This window comes from Oenanthe melanoleuca, unplaced genomic scaffold (genome assembly GCF_029582105.1).
Source record: "Oenanthe melanoleuca isolate GR-GAL-2019-014 unplaced genomic scaffold, OMel1.0 S012, whole genome shotgun sequence".
NCBI lineage: Eukaryota > Metazoa > Chordata > Aves > Passeriformes > Muscicapidae > Oenanthe > Oenanthe melanoleuca.
The window spans coordinates 83,543-103,251 of NW_026612661.1; the positions used below are offsets into that span (position 1 = coordinate 83,543).

Here is a 19,709-nt window from a genome sequence, read left to right on the forward strand (position 1 = left end):
TGCCACTCTCAAGATGGCGGTTTGGCCGGCACTCGTTTGACCTTCTCTATATGGCGGCAGAAAGGGCGGGAAAATCAAGGACCCCAGGCTGTTTTGTGGGCTGCCTGCCCGCGACGCCGACACCGTTCCCGGCGGCGCGATTTTCTGCGGCGTTTCCGAGAGTGCGGGCACGGGCTGTGGGCTCAGCGGCGCCGCGGGCGCGCGGGAAACGGGCAGGCGCAGACAGGCGGCTGCGGGCAGACGCCTTTCTCTGCCGGGGTCCTGTACTGCCGGGGGCGGCACCGAAGGCGGTCCCGGGGGCGGTACCAAGGGCGGTACCAAGGGCGGCAGCGGCGGCGGCAGCGACGGCGGTACCGGGGGCGGTACCGGGCGGGCATCCAGGTGCGGGGCCGTGAGGTGATCCAGGGGCGGGGCCGGGCCCGGCACAGGTGCGCGGGGTCTCGGTGCGGCTGCGCGGGGCGTGGCCGAGGTGATTGAACTCCAGGTAATTGGCTCGGCCCCCATTTGCTCAGGCTGAACTCGTTTCGGTCAGTGGCTGCGTTGGAGCTCGGCGCACAGGGACAGGTTGGATTTCTGCTTTCCTTCCTCTCAAACCCTCTCCCCCTCCTCCTCGTGTTCCCCTTCTTTTTCTGCCTTTCCCGCCTTTCTCTCTCCTCCTCAAACCGACTCTTTCCCTCCCCTTTCGGCCTCTCCTCCTGTTTCTCTCTCTACCTTTCCTCCCTCCTCCCCGTGTTCCTTTTCTTTTCTTTCTCCGCCCAACCTGTCCCCCCCATTCTCCCTCTCCTGTCCCTACCCCGCTCCCCTCTCCTGTTCCCCTCCTGGGTCCCCCGTCCCTCTCCGCCCCCGGCCTTTCCCTCCCCGTCCCGCTTCCCTCCGCAGCCCGAGCCCTCCCTGCTCCTCCCATCCCTGTGTCTCTCCTCTCCGTCCCTTCTCCCCTGGCTGTTTCCCGCTGTTCCCTCCCTATAGGTGTGTATATACCTATACACACCCTACCCTACCCTACCCTGTTCTATTCCTTTCTCCTCCTGCTCCTGCTTCTACCCTTCCCCCCAACCCTGTGCCCCCCGTTCCCTCTCCCTGCTCCCATTCCCCTCATTCAATCCTCCCCTCCTTCCTCCACCCTCCCATTCCCTTCCCTTCCCACCACACCTGTCCCTGTTCCCTCTCCCTGCTCCCGTTTCCACCCCCCCCCCCCCCCCCAATTCCGCCTCCCCTCCTTCCTCCGCTCTCCCATTCCCCCCCCCCCCAGCGCCCCTTCCCCTGTCCCCGCTGCCCCGCACACCCCGGCGCCCCCCGCCCTCGGTCCTTGGTCACCCACCCCGACCGCCCCGTCTGCCCCCCATTCCCATCCTCCGTGCCCGCTTTTCCTCTTTCCCCCGCCCCGCGGGGGTCGGGGCGCCACATAATAAAGGCCGGAGAGCCGGAGCGGCTGGACCCGGCCGGGCGCGGGGGCCGCCGTGCCAGCCCTGGAGCCCCAAATCCCGGCGCTCCCGGTGCCCCCGTCCCGCGGAGGCCCCGCAGCCCTGAGCGCGGAGCAGCGCCCGGCTCCCCGTTCCCGTGCGCGCACAGCCCCGGGGCTGCTGCCCGCGCACCCCTGCGGAACGAGCGGGGCTGGGGCGCGGGAGGAGCCGCTCGGCGGGGCCGGGCACGGTTCCGCTCGGGCTGTTTCTCATTCACCTGCCAGATGGGATGCTCCCCCTCTCCCTTGCTTTGCAACTCCAAGAAGCTCTGCAATGGCAAAACCTCTTTTATTGAAACTCGGCTGCGGCTTTTCCCCTTTGCTTCCAGGTCACAGGATATACTGGGATTGAGAGGGTTCCTAAAATCCGACTCTCGAGGACACGGTCCGTGGGAGAATTGAACTCACAACCTTGGCACTACCTGGACTGTGCTCCGACTGACTGAGCCCTCTGCATCACAGGTATGAAACTCCCAAGGATGGGAATCATTGGCTGCACAAGAGCAAGCTGCACAGAGGTCTCAGTGCTTCCCACTCACTGCCAGCAATGCTCCTTGTTGTTTCTGTGTGTCCCAGCTGCGGGGAACGGGGGGCAGGAGGAGGCCAGGAGTCCCCGAAAGGCATCCAGCACCTCTTGTCCATGGGCCCTCGGGGCAGGGGCTGTGCCTGCAGCGTCCTGCCCGTGCCGAGCGCACGGCCCGGGATGGGCGCTGGGTGCCCGGCCGGCGCTGGCACGGACACGGCTCAAGGGCTGCCCATGGCTCCCGGGCCAGGGGCTGCTCTGAGCAGGCTCCTGGAGATGCTTCAGCCTGGATACAGGCCACTGACAGCCCAAAAGCAGCCCAGGGAGCAGCTGGCGTGTCCTGGTGATGGTGGCACGGGCTGCGTGCAGAGGGGCTCAGACAGCAATTCCTGGTTCCAGCCTCCCAGAGCTCCCAGGCAGCTGCCAGGTATGTCCTGTCCACCCCAATTGCCTTCCCTTCCCTTCCTGCCTGAGGCCTCCTCGTTCAGCAGCAGCAGCACTGAAGCCAAGGCAGTCTTCCCTCACAGCTATTAAATGCCAACCGACAGCCTGCAGAGATGCCTTCAAATCAAAGGTTCAGGTGGGATGAAGTTTTGTTTGGACGAAGGCGGGAGTTTCCAGGGAGCCAGCTGGAAGTGCAGAAGGGATGGAAAGCTTTCCCAGGTGGGTCCCACTGGAGGTGTGCTGGAGGCAGGGATGTGCACCCTTTGCTGAGGGAAAAGAACTTGCTGAGGCTCTGAAAGGAGCTGAGCTGCTGCAGGGAGAGATGTCCTCCCGTGGGCACGGGGAGCTGCCTTGGCACGGGACGGGAGCGCCCCCGGCCCTGCCTTCTCCTGCTTGAAAATATCACCTGGAGCCCCGGCTCAGGGGGGCTAAATCAGCTGGACTCCAGGCAGCTCTGTCAGCTGCCCCCCAGGGACATGGGTGGGGCTGGGGGATGAGGGCTTTAAATAGCCAATTCTTTGGAACAGATGCCTGTCCCTGTCCCGATGCTGCTGAGCTTCCTTGCACGCTCTGCACGGGAATATCCACCCTCCGTGAGGCACCGTGAGGGTATGGCAGCAGGAACTGAGCAGGGAATTGGGGGCTGTGGGATAATTCACGGGAACTAGCAAAGCTGACAGTGAGCCCCGAGTCTGGGCCCTGCACAGAGAACAATCTTTGTGCTGCCCTGTCAGCTCAACCCCCGGGCTGGGAAGTTTTGGGAGTCAAATGTATGGAATTGTACAAATCACAGCAACTGGGCTGTGATCACCCAGAGGGACAATCCAAGTCCCAGATGATTCCTCCACAATCCAATCTGGGGATTTTAAAGCCCTCATGGTGGCCCTGTGCCTGCCAGGAGCTCTGACTGTGCTTTTCCTTTCCTACCAGCTCCTGAGCAGTGTCAGGGCCACCATGAGGGCTTTGAAATCCAGACAGACCCCAAATCCCACACAGTGACTAATACGAATGAAGAACTGCACTGTTCTCATCAGAAGCTCAAAACTCTTGTTTGTGAATTTTATGACAGCAATGTAATGGAATCCCACGAGCCTCATTAATGCTTTTCGTTTCATTCTTACGTATTTTTAATCCCTCATTTGGCAGCTGGTGAAACTTATCCTGGAATTCAGAAGCAGGGCTGGCTCTGACCTTCACCTCTGGTCCCACTTTGTGCAAACACCACTTGTGCCAGGGTGAACAGATGGCGTGGCCCGTGCCCACTGCCTGGGATTCACCCAACCAAAACCAAGAGCAAATGCTGGTAAGGGCTTTAAGAACTGGAAATAACTTGGAAACAAAATAATTCACCTTTTTCTTCTGGTTCTTTTTTTTTTCTTCCAGGTGCTGGACTTGCCTCTGTGGATGTGTGCTGAGCTCTCACTACAGGGGACTGTGAGGCCTGACTGGCTGTGAGTTTGTGTTCTTCTCACTGGGAATCAGAAATGATCATTAATTAGACCACCGAAATCTTTTCTGAAACCTTTCCCCTTTCCTGATAAGTCTTGTCTTTCTGCCTTTAACTCTACAGCTGTTCCCTGACGTGATTTCCCCTGCCTCACTTCTGTGCAGCTCCTAGCTGGGGAAAACTGGGATAACTTAGAGGGGACAGAGGTGAAACTTTTAGCTGGATTTTTCTAAAATTTTCTAATGATACTGAAATTATTTCCAATTGCCCCAGTGAGAAGAACACCAACTTGCAGGCATCAAAAGCTCCAAACTCGTTTAATTGAGGCAGGTCCAAGGAAAAACCCAGCCATGCCAGGCTGAGGCTGGAGCCTGCTCATAATTCATTGTTGGTGTCTGCTGCAGTCTAGGAATAGCTGTCTCATTTGTCACTTGCTTGATCTGCTTTTATATCCCTGATTCAAATGGAGTTAGGCAAACTTCATGTTTGCTATTAGGCTATGAAGAAGCCTATTGTAACCAGCATATGCTTTTCTTAGATGGAAATGTGCATGCAAAATACAAAGAGCTTTGATACTGAGCTTTTTTTTTTCCCCTCCTGAGGTTCAAGTATTTGATCATTTTAATAGCATTCCATTTTCCTGTTGCACCCATTTTTAGAGTGCATCTTTTGTATTAGCTCTGAGTACCATAATTCCTTCCAAATTCCTGTGGCACTATTACCATAACTACACAATTAGCTACAGCTGGATGTAGCAGAGGTGAACACTAAATAGTTTTGTGGGCAGAAGGCCCAGTGTCTTTTAACCCAGACACCTTCTTTACTGACGCCTGGTTTGTTACTCTGCTTTAGGGAGTATGGGGAACTTCAGATACAAAGAAGAGAATTTAAAAGTTATAATTGTACAAGTTTGTTATGCAAAAAGGTGCTGAAGGTGCTGTGGATTTGTTTTGGATTGGTATTTGTGGGTTTTTTGTTTGTTTTCTTTTGGGTTTCTTTGTGGTTGTTTTTGGTGGTGTTTCTTTTTTTTTTTTTTTCCTAGAGTTTTTTTTTTTTTCCCTTCCCTTCCCTTCCCCTAGCTTGAAGAAACTGGAAGAAGGAATTTGGATGTATAAAAACAAGCCGAGAAGAGCATCAGTGTGTTCACTGGCAGCACGGGCTGGGATGAGGGCTGAGCAGGACCCAAGCTGCAGCACTTCAACCATTCAGCTTTCACCTCCTGTTTTATCACGGCCTTTATGAGACAGATGTGAATCGATGAGTCCCAGGCCGAGCCGTGCCCGTGCCCTGTTCTGTCGGTGCCCTACTCCCGGGAGTTCAAGCACAAGTACGACTACTTCCGCAAGAAGCTGAAGAAACCTGTGAGTAGAGCCTGCAGGACACGGCTGCTCCTCCCTCCCTGTGCTCTCCTGTTTTCTTTGATACATTTCTCGTCGTTTTCATCAAATATTTACCACAGAAGTCTGCAGCACTGTTTTGGAGCTGGCCCAGTTCCCCTCATGTTCCCAACACGTGCACTGAGAGAGCACTGGGGAATGAAAACATGGGGAGCTGAACACGAGGTGTCTGACCTGTCACTGAGCTGTTAGCAGCCAGGAATTTGCCCTAAGGCTTATTTCTTGAGACTAACAAGGATGATCTAATCTTCTTTGGCACAGGCTGACATACCCAACAGATTTGAGATGAAATTACACAGCAATAACATTTTTGAGGAGTCCTACAGAAGAATCATGTCTGTGAAGAGACCTGATGTATTAAAAGCCAGGCTGTGGATTGAATTTGAGTGAGAAAAAGGACTTGACTATGGAGGTGTGGCCCGAGAATGTTTTTTTCTCTTGTCCAAGGAGATGTTTAACCCTTACTATGGTTTCTTTGAATACTCAGCAACGTAAGTTGTATTTCTATTCTCAAGGGCTCTATACATGACATTTTGCATAAGAGGGAAGGTTGCTTAGGCAGAAGTCGCACCCCTTTCCAGGGTGCCCTGGGGAGCCCCAGTGCCCTGCTCCTCCTGCTCTTCAGAGAGCCTCTGGAATGGTCCTTGAGAAGCCAGGAAACATTTCCATAGCTCAGGCAATATCCAGGGCAGCAGAGCTGCAGCTTTTGAGGGCAGTGTCACAGCAAAGCTGCTTTCCTCTGCCCAGACTCTGCCCAGAGTGGCAGTGCTGCTGTAGGGTGAGCTCAGAATGCAGCTGCTCGTCCCCACTGCAGTGGCCTCCAGAGCTTCAGGCTGGGGCTGCCCAGCTGTAAAGGCAGAGAGGGCATTCTTGCTGCCAGGGCTTGGGTTTGCTGCTGTGCCCACCCTTCAGCTCCCGTGGCTGCGTGGGGGACATGCTGGAAAGGCCTTGGAGGGAGATGCCCCTAGGCACAAGCTATGTGTGAACATGTCTGAGTGTCTGCTTATTTAAAGGCTTGCTTCTTGAGCTGGTTTTTTTTTTCTTTCCCCAGAAAAGAGACAACTACACACTTCAGATGAATCCTAATTCAGGTCTCTGTAACGAAGATCACCTGTTGTACTTCACCTTCATTGGCCGGGGTGGCCGGCCTGGCTGTGTACCACGGGAAGCTGCTGGACGGTGAGTGCTGCTGCCAGGGGCTGGGGAGGGGCTGCAGTGCCTGAGAGCCCATTCTGGGACAGGCTGGGGCTGCCAGGGGCTGGGGAGGGGCTGCAGTGCCTGAGAGCCCATTCTGGGACAGGCTGGGGCTGCCAGGGGCTGTTTGAATGGGATTCATTCAGTCACAGTGCCTTTCTTTCTCTGCTCAAGGGAAAGCTCCAGAACCAGCAGGAGCATTGTCCCTAGAGGAAAAGCATGGAATTTTTATCAGTATTTCCATGCAAGCCTGCAGCCAAACTAGGGGGGTCAACTGCAGCATATTTTCATATGTAAAATTATAGCTGAATGATTTAATGACAAATTCTGCTGCATTTTGAAATCTCACACCTGGCAGACATCACTGAGCTGATTTTCCTGAGCCTTGGTGCAGCAGAGGAAGCAAAGGAGTCCTGAGCAGAGGAAGGTCACTAGCCTGATTTTCAGGCAACTCCTTGGAGAGGGAAGTAGTGATTTTAAATGGGATAGAGTACCCTGGGCTTAATTCCCCAGCTTTTGTCTCTCTCTGCCATTAATGTTAGGGTGGTCAGTGGAGTATGGCAGTTAGTGGATAATTGTTGAAACTGAAAAATTGGACTTTCTGTGCCATAATAAAATAAAGCTGAGCTGCTCTGATGCCGTTGCAGCTGCAGGACTGTTACAGTCAGGAGGTAACAGGAAATGCCAGGGGTGGTGCCCTCAAGCATTCCACCTTTCTGGAATGTGCAGGGGCAGGGCAGGTAATCTGTCCTCTCTCTCCCAGGCTTCTTCATCAGACCTTTCTACAAGATGATGCTGGGGAAGCCCATAACCCTGAAGGACATGGAGTCAGTGGTAAGAGCCCATTGAACCTGTGCCAGTGCTCACAGGCCCCTGGCTTTCCACAGCTCTGCACTAATTGCCCATTTTCAAACTGCCTAACTGTGATCTGCCCTAGGACAGTGAATACTACAACTCTCTGAAGTGGATCCTGGAAAATGACCCCACCGAGCTGGATTTTGCATAGATGAGGAAAACTTTGGGCAGGTACGTAAAGGTTACTTGCATCTTAGGACTGGTGGTTGCCAACAAGTAGCTCAGTGCTGACAGTCTGGTGGTGGTGAAAGCAGCTGGGAGCTCAGCTGGCCGTGTTCCCAGCTGGGAGCGGGGCTGCCAGCTCCTGTCAGGGAGCTGTGGCACCTCTGGGACAAGCTGGAGATGCAGCTGAGTGAAATACTTGCAGTGAGGAGGGATGAAGGTGTCCCACAGTCCAGCTGGGACATGCTCAGGGACTCTCTGGTTCCTGAAGCTGAAGGTGCTGTCAGGGGAGAGCAGCAGAAGGACACCAGGTCCTCTCTGTAGTGCCTGTCACAGCTGGTGCGCCAGGGGGAAGCTGCCAGGTTGAAAAGGGTCACAGCCTATGGGGCTCTTTCTCCATTACAAATGAAAGTGTTGTAGACATTAAATTAAATTAGTTTGCTTAGAGGTTTTTATGACCTTTTTTTTGCATTTTCCCTTTGTTTACTTCTGAGCCCTAGATCCTGGCTCCAGATAGAACTGGAGCTGGGGACTGTAGGGCCTTTTATAAAAACTGACTTCAGCATTTCAAACCATGCATTCAGTGTCCTGTCAAAAATATTCTGATCCACTTTCCAGTGCTGCCTTTTTCCTGAAGCACCATAAGGTTATGGATTTCATGGAGAACTAGGAGCCACAGAATAGAGAGGTTTTGTAACACACTGGTTGGCTTTGGGCAGTTCCAGTATGTGATTTATCTTCTTGTATTACAGATAATAGCTATTATAATTTTGTGTATATAAAGTACCTATTTTGTGGTTCTATTTTATATAAATATATAATTTCATTATTATAAATAATAATTGTAATAAAATGATCAGTAAATAGCCAGCCCCTCTCTGCCAGTTTTCCCTTCTGTCAGCGGAGGTTTGTTCAAAAGTGTAAATCAATTTGCTCATGATTGCCTGATCCTGCTTGTGAAACACTGCTCAGGGAGAGTGGGTTCTGGGAGAAAGATGTCCTCAAATAACAGCCTTTGGTCTTTTGAAATGCAGACATATCAAGTGGACCTGAAGCCCAACGGGTCCGAAATCATGGTAACAAATGAAAACAAGCGGGAATACATTGAGTAAGTACCGTGATGGAATGTGCCTGGGGGGAAGAAAGAGCAGCTGGGTTAGAATTGACCCTGCTGCAATCCCTGGAGCTTGTACTGCACAAGAGCATCCGGGATCATTGGGGGAAAACCTTACTGTTAACATTGGTTATATCCCGTCAGGTACAAGAACAAGGAGTAAATTAAATGACGTGCTTTGATCTCCTGAAATTCCCCCCATGGAAACGTCCTTCTCCAACACCTGGCTCAAGCCGAGATGAGCCAGAAGGTGCTCTCCAGCCTGGCCCTCATCCCAGTGTCCTCCTCTGCCAGTCACAGACCAGAGCCAGGAGTCCAGTGCCAGCAATCCTACCAAAACTGGCCAGATCTGAAATTAGGTTTCATTTTCAGATTTCTCAGTTCTTCTACCTACCAGGATGTAAAATGCTGAATTCATTAATACCTGCTGGCATTTTAAATCAGGGCCTTTTCCAAAGTGAAAGATGTTACAATTGCTACATTCGTGTAAACTGGGAATTCATTTCCAGTGCCTGGACCTGGAGCAATTCCATGCCTGGAATTGACTTTTGATGCCTGCACCTGTGAGGTGTTTGTGGTGCGGGTGGCTGGTGCTGAAAGCAAGGTGTCCCTTTGATGCTGCAGTTTATTTCTTTCTTTATAGGCGAGGTGCTGTGTCCTGACAGCTCTCCTCAGAGCTTGCAGACTTTGCTGGGAATTTTTAATTGCTCATTGCTCTGGAAGAATAAAATGTCTGCTCACGTAGGTACCTACAGGAGTGAAAAAATTCCCACTGTAATTTGGTCAAAGTCACTGGGCTTTTTGGTTTGTCTCTTCAAAATTCCATCAGTCACCAGCCAATAAATTGGAGTAGCTGGTGGAAGCTGCTTAGTTACCTGAACTTGCTGAAGTTGTAAATGACAAACTTGAAAGCATTTGGGGTTGCTGAAACCTTTGAGCCCTTGGCTGAGACCTGCTAATGAGTTTGTTTTTCTGGTGGGGTTTTGTTTCTTTCTGCAGCTTGGTCGTCCAGTGGCGATTTGTCAACAGAGTGCAGAAAGAAATGAATGCCTTTCTGGAGGCGAGGCTCTTTAGCTCCTTTCTTTCCCAAAACCAGGGATTGTTTTTAACACAGATTTCTTACCCACTGGTGTCTGTGTAAAGGGAGTGGGGAGCTTGGCAGGGAATGCAAATAGAATACATGATGTTTTGTGATTTGACAGTTTTATCTTGTGTAAGAATATATCATCTTTCCCTTATGGGAATAAGGTCGTTCTCGTTCAAGTTTAATTATTTGAGCTTGAAGTAATTTGGTCATTGATTTTTTTAATTAGGATTTATGTGGGATGAGAGTTTTAACTTTGCTCTTCTTTTTAGGGATTTACAGAACTGCTTCCTATCGACCTGATTAAAATTTTTGATGAAAATGAGCTGGAGGTGAGTCAATTTGGTGCCCCAAGCTGGCAGCTCTCTGACAGATGTGCCACGTTCTGGGCTTTTCAGTCATCTGTCTCTCTCCCTGGGGGAACGTGCGGACACGGCTGGAAATCAGATGTTTCTTCCTAATTAATAAATCTGTTCATGACATGAGAAGAGCTGCACTCAGGAGGGTGGTGGGGGGTGTGCCTCTGAAAGCCTGGAAGCAGCCTAGTGGATCAGTGCCACCCTCTGCCAGTCCTATCTGAGCCAAAGACGTGGAAGTTGTGTCACACTGTGGCAGTGTGCAGCCCTTCTGCAGCAGCTGGGATACTCTGGGGGTGCTCGGACTCTCCCCTGGGTGTGCATAAGTGCCTGAAGGTCAGAGCCCTGAGGGGCAGTGGCACCTTGTACCCTGTGAGGTCAGGGACACATCCCACCCTTCTGCTTGCCTGCAGTTACTGATGTGTGGCCTTGGTGACGTGGATGTCAGCGGCTGGAGACAACACACCATCTACAAAAATGGTTACTGCCCAAATCACCCTGTTATCCGCTGGTTCTGGAAGGTAAGACTGGGCACCAGCCCTCGCTGGTCCTGTAGGTGAAAGTCCCTGCCCTTTTTTGCAATCATTTTTCTGTATGAGAACTGCTCAGGGTGGGTGGTTGTGCTGGGGCCGGAGCTGTTCCCTCCTGGCTCAGGTGAGGGCAGGTGCAGCTCCTGCTCAGATGGAGCAGAGGCAGCTCGCAGTGCCCTGAGGCTGCTGGCACAGAGGGGCTCCTGCAGTGCTGAGGGTGTCTCTGCCCCCAGGCTGTGCTGCTGATGGACGCTGAGAAGTGGATCCGGCTGCTGCAGTTTGTGACCGGGACGTCCCGCGTGCCCATGAACGGGGCGGGACAGGGGCGGGACCGGGCAGTCCCAGAAGGCAGAGCCCGGGAGGAGCCGGGATGAAGCGGGGCGGGCCCGGGGCTGGGGCCGAGGTGATTTAACGCCTGGAAACCACCCGGCCGCCGTTTGCTGACGCCAAGCGGGGTGAGAGGAGGAGCTGCTTGTTCGGGCTCCCAGGTGAGCTGTGGGGTTCGGCTTCTGCCCCTCTCCCCCGCTCTAGCCCTCCTTCCTTCACTGCGTATTCCTCTTCTTTCCCCCCTTGTGCCTCCCAAAACCTCCCCTCCTCTCCCCCCTGCCCCTCCTTCCTTCTCCCTGAACTCCTTTACTTTTTCCCCTTTCTCTCCCCATCTCAAGGGATACAGCCCAGGATATCTCAGGGCCCAGATGATTTCTGTTCCTTCTGCTTGTTTCACTTGCAGGTGTTTCCCAGTCCAGCTCGCTGAGCCTCCAGCTCTGACTGTGGCAAGTTCTTCATTCCAGCTCTGGCTCTGAGATGCTGCACTTGATGGCTGCTCCAGTTCCTTCCAGCTCTGGGTAAATAACTGGTGTCTCTTGTGTAATCTGTGTCCTTGTTCTGTCCTTTGTGTCCATCTGTGTTACCTTTGTCACATCTGCATGCTTTATCAGCATCCTTCCAAGCCATGGTAGCCAGACTCTACTCGTGTACTTTCCTGCATTGTGCTTATTCCAGCACATTTACCTTTTTGCTTTCTGAGACGGAAAGAAGTACACAAGGTCTTCTCATCCATCTTCCTTCTCAGCTTTGGTAGTGCCTGCTTTTCACGTGCCATTCTCTTGGCCTTCTGTAGGGAGTGTGTTAGACCCTCCTTATGTGCCCTCACTAGTTCCATAGGTTCTATCTTGGGCTTGAGACTTAATCCTCCAGAGAGTTATCTCCAGTCCTCATCCATGGTGTACGTACCTACCTTGGCTTATACTGTATGTAGCTGTCTTGGTTTATGTTGCATGTACCTTTACTGTGTGCATCTCTACTGTATGGGCCTTTATTGTGCCCCTTAGGTCGGAGCTGCCCTGCCCTGGCACCCGCTTGGGTAGAATAGTTACAGAACTTTATTGTTCCTCTCTTTTCTGTGGGGTTTTGGGTAGGAAATGTGTGGGGATAACCTCTACCTGACCAGCTCCTGCTGTCTCTCAGGTCCCTGAGGTGGATTCCCATCTCTGCAGTCACCAATTATGCCGATTTCCCTGGAATCTCCCGTTGGGTGTTGAAGAGCAGCAGCCGGGGGATGTGTTGAAGCATCCTCTTCATGCAGCATTCCAAGTGAGGGTTGCAGTCAGCCTGTCAGCTGCAGAGTGTGACAGGGGGAGCGTGTGTCTGTCTGGGAGAGTCTGTGTCTGTCTGGAGAGTCTGTGTCTGTGTCTGTCTGCTTATGTCTGCCTGTGCCACTGTGTGTGCTGACTGCTTCTAACCTTGTGCATATGGTTTTTACCTTTTACCTTTCTCAACTCATTTTTAAATTTAGAATAAAAAGTCCCCAGCCAGGAGTTTGGGTTTTTTTCCCCCCAGCTGGATTTTTTTCCTTGGTCCCAGCCAACAAGATGACGTTCATCCCCAGAGGTTGGGCATGGACAGTCCCAGTACCAGGGTTTTGTCAGCAGGATGGTTTTTGGGGCATGGACAGTCCCAGTACCACGGTTTACTGAACACGATGGTTTTTGAGGCATGGACAGTCCCAGTACCAGGGTTTTGTCAGCAGGATGGGTTTTGAGGCATGGACAGTCCCAGTACCAGGGTTTTGTCCGCAGGGATGCCCGTGGCTCCCGGGCCAGGGGCTGCTCTGAGCAGGCTCCTGGAGATGCTTCAGCCTGGATACAGGCCACTGACAGCCCAAAAGCAGCCCAGGGAGCAGCTGGCGTGTCCTGGTGATGGTGGCGCGGGCTGCGTGCAGAGGGGCTCAGACAGCAATTCCTGGTTCCAGCCTCCCAGAGCTCCCAGGCAGCTGCCAGGTATGTCCTGTCCACCCCAATTGCCTTCCCTTCCCTTCCTGCCTGAGGCCTCGTTCAGCAGCAGCAGCACTAAAGCCAAGGCAGTCTTCCCTCACAGCTATTAAATGCCAACCGACAGCCTGCAGAGATGCCTTCAAATCAAAGGTTCAGGTGGGATGAAGTTTTGTTTGGACGAAGGTGGGAGTTTCCAGGGAGCCAGCTGGAAGTGCAGAAGGGATGGAAAGCTTTCCCAGGTGGGTCCCACTGGAGGTGTGCTGAAGGCAGGGATGTGCGCCCTTTGCTGAGGGAAAAGAACTTGCAGAGGCTCTGAAAGGAGCTGAGCTGCTGCAGGGAGAGATGTCCTCCCGTGGGCACGGGGAGCTGCCTTGGCACGGGACGGGAGCACCCCCGGCCCTGCCTTCTCCTGCTTGAAAATATCACCTGGAGCCCCGGCTCAGGGGGGCTAAATCAGCTGGACTCCAGGCAGCTCTGTCAGCTGCCCCCCAGGGACATGGGTGGGGCTGGGGGGTGAGGGCTTTAAATAGCCAATTCTTTGGAACAGATGCCTGTCCCTGTCCCGATGCTGCTGAGCTTCCTTGGACGCTCTGCCCGTTCCTGGCACAGCTGGCATTCAAGGGGCAGCTCTGCATGGAAATATCCACCCTCCATGAGGCACTGTGAGGGTATGGCAGCAGGAACTGAGCAGGGAATTGGGGGCTGTGGGATAATTCACGGGAACTAGCAAAGCTGACAGCGAGCCCTGAGTCTGGGCCCTGCACAGAGAACAATCTTTGTGCTGCCCTGTCACCTTTTTCTTCTGGTTATTTTTTTTTTTTTTTTTTTTTTTCCTTCCAGGTGCTGGACTTGCCTCTGTGGATGTGCGCTGAGCTCTCACTGCAGGGGACTGTCAGTTCTGACTGGCTGTGAGTTTGTGTTCTTCTCACTGGCGAATCAGAAATGATCATTAATTAGACCACAGAAATCTTTTCTGAAACCTTTCCCCTTTCCTGATAAGTCTTTTTCTGCCTTTAACTCTACAGCTGTTCCCTGATGTCATTTCCCCTGCCTCACTTCTGTGCAGCTCCTAGCTGGGGAAAACTGGGATAACTTAGAGGGGACAGAGGTGAAACTTTTAGCTGGATTTTTCTAAAATTTTCTAATGATACTGAAATTATTTCCAATTGCCCCAGTGAGAAGAACACCAACTTGCAGGCATCAAAAGCTCCAAACTCGTTTAATTGAGGTAGGTCCAAGGAAAAACCCAGCCATGCCAGGCTGAGGCTGGAACCCGCTCATAATTCATTGTTGGTGTCTGCTGCAGTCTAGGAATAGCTCTCTCATTTTTCACTTGCTTGATCTGCTTTTATATCCCTGATTCAAATGGAGTTAGGCAAACTTCATGTTTGCTATTAGGCTATGAAGAAGCCTATTGTAACCAGCATATGCTTTTCTTAGATGGAAATGTGCATGCAAATACAAAGAGCTTGAATACGGAGATTTTTTTTTTCCCCCCTGAGGTTCAAGTATTTGATCATTTTAATAGCATTCCATTTTCCTGTTGCACTCATTTTTAGAGTGCATCATTTGTATTAGCTCTGAGTAGCATAATTCCTTCCAAATTCCTATGGCGGGCACTATAACCATAAGTATACAATTAGCTACAGCTGGATGTAGCAGAGGTGAACACTAAATAGTTTTGTTGGCAGGAGGCTCAGTGTCTTTTAACCCAGACAGCTTCTTTACAGATGCCTGGTTTGTTACTCTGCTTTAGGGAATATGGGGAACTTCAGATACAAAGAAGAGAATTTAAAAGTTATAATTGTACAAGTTTATTATGCAAAAAGGTGCTGAAGGTGCTGTGGATTTGTTTTGGATTGTTATTTGTGGGTTTTTTGTTTGTTTTCTTTTGGGTTTCTTTGTGGTTGTTGGTTTGGTGTTTGTTTTTTTTTTTTTTTTTTCTAGGGTTTTTTTTTTTCCTTCCCTTCCCTTCCCTTCCCTTCCCCTAGCTTGAAGAAACTGGAAGAAGGAATTTGGATGTATAAAAACAAGCTGAGAAGAGCGTCAGTGTGTTCACTGGCAGCACGGACTGGGATGAGGGCTGAGCAGGACCCAAGCTGCAGCACTTCAACCATTCAGCTTTCACCTCCTGTTTTATCACGGCCTTTATGAGACAGATGTGAATCGATGAGTCCCAGGCCGAGCCGTGCCCGTGCCCTGTTCTGTCGGAGCTGGTGCTTTCCTGACAGGTTCAGCAGCCACACTCTGTAATAAATAGTCCTGGGTCTGCTGCTGTTCCTCTTCCAGCTTTATATTCAATTTTCCACCCCTTCTCTCCTCTCTGTCCGCTGTGTCTTTTGTGTTCCTTTCTTGGCCTGTGTGCTCCACATCCCATTCCCTTTCACTGCTTCTCTCTCTCTTGTTCTTCTTTTTCTTTTTTGAAATGAATACTCAATATTTATGTAATATCTCTTACTCAATCCCTCTCCCTGTTCTGTCCTACTTTTTGCCTCTCTCTCTGTCTCGCTTGCTGCCTGCATCTTTATTTCTCCTTTCTTCCTCTCCTTGTCCCTCAGTCCTGCACCGTGACTGTGTTTCTTTGTCCCTGTCACTGTCCCTTTGCCTGTACCTGTGTGCACCTGCTGCCCAGTGCTCCTCCCTGACCGTCCCCTCTCTTGGTGAGCCTCTGTCCTGCTGGCCGTGCCTCTCTGTCTCCGTCCCTGTGCTGCTCCTTGGCCGCGTTTGCCCGCCCCGGCACGTGCCGCGGTCGATTCCTCTGCGGGTTCTTGTTTCCCTCTTTGTATCCCTCAGTCCTTGCTGCGTGTTTGGCACCGTGTTTCGTTCTGCGTCCTTCTGCGTGCCTCGCTCGTGTTCCTGTTTTATTCTGTGTGGCTCTGTGGAGCTCCCCGTGCCGGTGGTTCCCACGGGTGTGTCCCATTTGCTGTCCCTGTTCTTTTTTAATCCCTCTCTGTGTGCGGCCCATTCACCATCCCAGGTGTTTTTTGGGTTTTTTTCCATTTCATCCTGGGCCTTGATCTTAGTTTTCTTGCTGTGTCCTCTCTGCTGGCGCTTCCTCTTCTGCCCCTTGTTGCCTGTGTCTGCGGGGCTGAGAAGGAACTTCAGCCCTTCTGGGGGCTGTCCCCCACTTCCTTGCGTGAGCAGAGTCCCTTTTTGGGGGGATGGACCGTGGGAAGGGTTCGAATAAAGTGCCGTGCTCCTGCCCGAGGCAGTTGTAGTTGTTCTGTGCCTTCTTTGGAGGGTGAGGAAAAAAGGCTGAGGGGGACAGGGGGTGGAGACTCGGGGGCTCCCGTGTCCTTTGGGGCACCCCAAGGTCCCGAGGAGAGGGAGCCACGCTGCGGTGAAGGAGCAGGGGAGTGGGGAATGGGGGGGCGGTGCCGGGTGCCGTCCCCCAGAGGGACCCAAGAGTGCCAGAACATTCACAGGGAGGGCTGGGTGTAGAAGGCAGGAAAATATAAATATAAAAAATACCTAACTACAGCTTAAATAAATGTTTTATTTGGTTAGAGAAGGGTTTTTTAATAGATAATCTAAATATAAAATAAAAATAATAGAAAAATAAAAATATATTTATATAAATATAAAATATATACAAATAGAAGTAACAACTTTATATTACACTATATATTTGCATTATTTATATAGTGTATGAATATAAGTTATATATATGAGATTAGAAATACGCAAATAATATAGTTTAAAATAAATGTTTTTTTTTTTTTTGTTTTATTTGGTAAAGGCAGGTTTTTTTATAATTAATATAAGCAAAATAAATACACAAATGTACAATAAGTTTATAAAGACATAAAAGTAGAAGTATTTGTGCATACATGAATGTATGGAAGTAAATACATAAATATATAGATCAATATAAATGTAGGATATAAATAATATATACTTCTGGTATAATATATTTATAATATAGATACATTGATTGCAGACATAAAAATGAAAAATATAAATAGAAACATTTAAATATAGTTTAAAATAAAGGGGTTTTTTGTATTTGGGTAAAGGTGGGGCTTTTAAATAAAATTAGAAACATGCACATATATAATATATAAAGATATATGCATAAAATAGAAACGAATTTTAACAGTATAAATATGTGTACAATAAATAATAAAAATAATATTGTGTATATGTTATAATGCAACCTTAATTGAAAATATAAAATGTGTAGAGATTGTAAATCTGAATATAAATTAAATATTAATAGATTTTTATTTAACGGGGTTTTTCTATTATTTGCTTAGAGACAGGGATGCTTTTAGTTTTGGTCGGGGTGTTTTGGGGGCATTCTTTTAGGAGGATTTTTTGAAGGGATGGGACTCGTTGCTTTTTGCCTTCGCTTCTCTCTCTGTCCCCAAAGCGCCGCAGCCCCGGGCTGAGCTCGGCGCAGTGCTGCCGCCTTGTGGGCACAGCGCGGTACTGCAGCCGCCGCCGCTCCGGCGCCCTGGCAGCGCTGCCGTCCTGTGGGCACAGCGCGGTGCTGCGCGCGTGCCCTTCCGATGATGGGAGCGAGCGCGTGCCGGGACGCTGCCCTGTAGGACTGCCGCCACGCGGCGGATGCCGCTTGCGGCAGGAGCCCGGCCGAGGCAAGCATCCCCGCCCGTGCCTGCCGCCGCTCGAGCGTCGGCCGGAGCTCTTTTCGGCGTCGTTGCCGGATTCAGGCAGGCGACTTAGAAATTGAGATGGTGAGGGGCGTTACTGGTACCACAACAAAGATGGCAACCGGGCCGGAAGTGGCCTCTGCCAGTACTAAAGACGGCAGCAGGAAAAGCGGAAGTGACGTCTTGCCACTCTCAAGATGGCGGTTTGGCCGGCACTCGTTTGACCTTCTCTATATGGCGGCAGAAAGGGCGGGAAAATCAAGGACCCCAGGCTGTTTTGTGGGCTGCCTGCCCGCGACGCCGACACCGTTCCCGGCGGCGCGATTTTCTGCGGCGTTTCCGAGAGTGCGGGCACGGGCTGTGGGCTCAGCGGCGCCGCGGGCGCGCGGGAAACGGGCAGGCGCAGACAGGCGGCTGCGGGCAGACGCCTTTCTCTGCCGGGGTCCTGTACTGCCGGGGGCGGCACCGAAGGCGGTCCCGGGGGCGGTACCAAGGGCGGTACCAAGGGCGGCAGCGGCGGCGGCAGCGACGGCGGTACCGGGGGCGGTACCGGGCGGGCATCCAGGTGCGGGGCCGTGAGGTGATCCAGGGGCGGGGCCGGGCCCGGCACAGGTGCGCGGGGTCTCGGTGCGGCTGCGCGGGGCGTGGCCGAGGTGATTGAACTCCAGGTAATTGGCTCGGCCCCCATTTGCTCAGGCTGAACTCGTTTCGGTCAGTGGCTGCGTTGGAGCTCGGCGCACAGGGACAGGTTGGATTTCTGCTTTCCTTCCTCTCAAACCCTCTCCCCCTCCTCCTCGTGTTCCCCTTCTTTTTCTGCCTTTCCCGCCTTTCTCTCTCCTCCTCAAACCGACTCTTTCCCTCCCCTTTCGGCCTCTCCTCCTGTTTCTCTCTCTACCTTTCCTCCCTCCTCCCCGTGTTCCTTTTCTTTTCTTTCTCCGCCCAACCTGTCCCCCCCATTCTCCCTCTCCTGTCCCTACCCCGCTCCCCTCTCCTGTTCCCCTCCTGGGTCCCCCGTCCCTCTCCGCCCCCGGCCTTTCCCTCCCCGTCCCGCTTCCCTCCGCAGCCCGAGCCCTCCCTGCTCCTCTCATCCCTGTGTCTCTCCTCTCCGTCCCTTCTCCCCTGGCTGTTTCCCGCTGTTCCCTCCCTATAGGTGTGTATATACCTATACACACCCTACCCTACCCTACCCTGTTCTATTCCTTTCTCCTCCTGCTCCTGCTTCTACCCTTCCTTCCCCCAACCCTGTGCCCCCCGTTCCCTCTCCCTGCTCCCATTCCCCTCATTCAATCCTCCCCTCCTTCCTCCACCCTCCCATTCCCTTCCCTTCCCACCACACCTGTCCCTGTTCCCTCTCCCTGCTCCCGTTTCCCCCCCCCCCCCCCCCCCCCCAATTCCGCCTCCCCTCCTTCCTCCGCTCTCCCATTTCCCCCCCCCCCCAGCGCCCCTTCCCCTGTCCCCGCTGCCCCGCACACCCCGGCGCCCCCCGCCCTCGGTCCTTGGTCACCCACCCCGACCGCCCCGTCTGCCCCCCATTCCCATCCTCCGTGCCCGCTTTTCCTCTTTCCCCCGCCCCGCGGGGGTCGGGGCGCCACATAATAAAGGCCGGAGAGCCGGAGCGGCTGGACCCGGCCGGGCGCGGGGGCCGCCGTGCCAGCCCTGGAGCCCCAAATCCCGGCGCTCCCGGTGCCCCCGTCCCGCGGAGGCCCCGCAGCCCTGAGCGCGGAGCAGCGCCCGGCTCCCCGTTCCCGTGCGCGCACAGCCCCGGGGCTGCTGCCCGCGCACCCCTGCGGAACGAGCGGGGCTGGGGCGCGGGAGGAGCCGCTCGGCGGGGCCGGGCACGGTTCCGCTCGGGCTGTTTCTCATTCACCTGCCAGATGGGATGCTCCCCCTCTCCCTTGCTTTGCAACTCCAAGAAGCTCTGCAATGGCAAAACCTCTTTTATTGAAACTCGGCTGCGGCTTTTCCCCTTTGCTTCCAGGTCACAGGATATACTGGGATTGAGAGGGTTCCTAAAATCCGACTCTCGAGGACACGGTCCGTGGGAGAATTGAACTCACAACCTTGGCACTACCTGGACTGTGCTCCGACTGACTGAGCCCTCTGCATCACAGGTATGAAACTCCCAAGGATGGGAATCATTGGCTGCACAAGAGCAAGCTGCACAGAGGTCTCAGTGCTTCCCACTCACTGCCAGCAATGCTCCTTGTTGTTTCTGTGTGTCCCAGCTGCGGGGAACGGGGGGCAGGAGGAGGCCAGGA

At 52.6% G+C, this 19,709-nt stretch overlaps 1 pseudogene; it reads left to right on the plus strand.

Moving 5' to 3' along the window:
- Positions 1 to 5,168: 5,168 nt before the first annotated feature.
- Positions 5,169 to 11,497, plus strand: LOC130266308 (E3 ubiquitin-protein ligase NEDD4-like; annotated as a pseudogene).
- Positions 11,498 to 19,709: the final 8,212 nt, after the last annotated feature.